Source organism: Palaemon carinicauda, chromosome 16, assembly GCF_036898095.1.
Source record: "Palaemon carinicauda isolate YSFRI2023 chromosome 16, ASM3689809v2, whole genome shotgun sequence".
Taxonomy (NCBI): Eukaryota; Metazoa; Arthropoda; class Malacostraca; order Decapoda; family Palaemonidae; genus Palaemon; species Palaemon carinicauda.
Window position 1 is genome coordinate 122,533,838 of NC_090740.1, and position 2,096 is coordinate 122,535,933.

Below are 2,096 nucleotides of genomic sequence, written 5' to 3' on the forward strand. Positions count from 1 at the left end.
AATCTAGTTGTTTAAATCATAGAAATATGTATTTCTGCTGTATGTTTTCCTTATATTCATTATGAATATTCTAATTAAACTGAATTAGAAAATTTTAGATTTACTCTTCTATTGTATTGTACTTTCGAATGCTCTCTCTCTCTCTCTGTCTCTCTCTCTCTCTCTCTCTCTCTCTCTCTCTCTCTCTCTCTCTCTCTCCAGTCAATGATCTTATAGCAGGTATAAAAAGAAAGTCAATGTTTTTGTAATTGTAGCTCTCATTCTCGCCCGTCGTAAAGTTGTCTTTCAAGAAATGGACTAAGCGAGCGATAGTTTCGTTGTTATAAGTATATGCTGCCTTTCTCTGTTTAGTCCTTGGCTTTCCATAGCGAAGCTTCCTCTGGCTGTGTTGACGTTCACTGTAACAGTTGGGTGGTTGGTGTTAACCGGTAAGGTTGTGTTTCCTGGTAAGTAATGAACTACGTTAAGTTACCTTTTACTTTTCTGCGGTTGTAATACTTAAATATTGTATGGTAGTTTAATTGTTTTAAATATGTAAACTATATCTATACTCAAAATAGCCGTGTCCTTACTTTCAAATATCTATGTATTTTTCTATGTACAGGTATTTTGGTATTTTAAATATCCACGTTTTAACTTCCCGTTTATTTGTATTTTCAGAAGAGCAAATTTTGGGATCCCTTGATTACAAGCAAGTCTACAACCTGGATGGCTTCTTAATTAAGAGATGGTGGCGGATGCATTGTCGCTAAATAGACAGGATGATGATATCGTTGTAAGCTGGTGATGTATTTTTCAGTCTAAACTAAAAGGCTAGTATTTTTTAAAGTTTCATTTTTAATGCCCTCTAAAGCAAGCTAGTCCTCCCCGATTGGGGGCGGTGCCCCCAATCGTGGGAGGAAGTTCCCTATAGCAGACGGTAGACCGTTGAGGTCTACCGTGTGTTATAGGGAGGCTTGCTTTTAAACCCCTTAATCTTAAGTTTGGTGAGTGTTTAACTTTTTGTACTTTATTTAGGTTCTTCAGTTAACTTGAAGCCTGTTGATTTTAAATTTGAAGTAAAAAGTGTTTCTTTGCTTTTAATATTACTCCTCATTTATTCAAATATTCATTATATATGATAGTTTTATCTTTATATATTTTCAAAGATTATATAATGTCCAAAAGTATATGGATGTATCTGTTGTAAGGAAATTAATTTTATCATTCTTGCTTTTTGATATTACAGGCTTAGGATATTGGTCATTTATGTAGGGATACTAGACATTTAAAAGAATTTTTCTGATAAATGACATTTTTTTCAGATTTGAAAGCGCGACTCCAGGATTAAAATAAAGTTGCCTAACTCTCCAACTGCCACTTTTACCCAAGACTGATTGGTTTGGTTGAAGATGGTTACATCATTACCTGATTTGTCTTAATGAATACCCCGGATACGGCAGTTCGAATTGGTTGAAGAATTACAAGAAATGCTACAAGAAACTTCAATTATTTTTCAAAAATTTCCATTGAAATCTTAAATCCAGCTCTTGCTGGAAGAATTGCTAAATGTCAAATTCTGATAGATTTTTTGGTAAGTCATAAGAAGAATGAATTAGATTAGGTAATTTCTTTGGCTAGATGACTAACTCCATTGATTTTGATAATTTTGCTGAAAATTTTGCCCAGAGTTTTTTGGTAGTTCTAGCAGAAAATCCTGACAGTTAGCCAATAAAAAAATTGAAACGTGTCTTTAGTTGGTATTTGAATAAATTTTATAATTTTCCCTATTAAATATTCTTTATTACTTCGTGGTTGTCCTATTCGCTTGATATTTAACCTATTACTGAAGTATATAAATGTTAAATTGAATGTTTTGAGTTTTCATATTCGGTTTCAAAGGTTCAAATTTTGGTTTCAAAGGTTTGAGTTTTGCCTAACTGAACTATGGTTCTATAAAGTAACTTTGCTTTGCTATAAGGAAAACCGTATGGTTAAATCTCAAAATGTGTATGAAATAAGTATGCGAATGAGACAGGGTTCACGAAAACATGCTGGGTAATTTCATTGAAACTTCACGCTTATTGATTTCAAACTAGAATCCTTATTGCCTCTCA

General features: G+C 33.1%; 1 long non-coding RNA gene across 1 annotated transcript; it reads left to right on the top strand.

Moving 5' to 3' along the window:
* The first annotated feature begins 336 nt into the window (after positions 1-336).
* LOC137655846 (uncharacterized) lies at positions 337-1,786 on the top strand. Its single transcript, XR_011046881.1, has 3 exons — positions 337-446; positions 661-812; positions 1,305-1,786. It is a non-coding gene; the product is annotated as an uncharacterized lncRNA (long non-coding RNA).
* Positions 1,787-2,096: the final 310 nt, after the last annotated feature.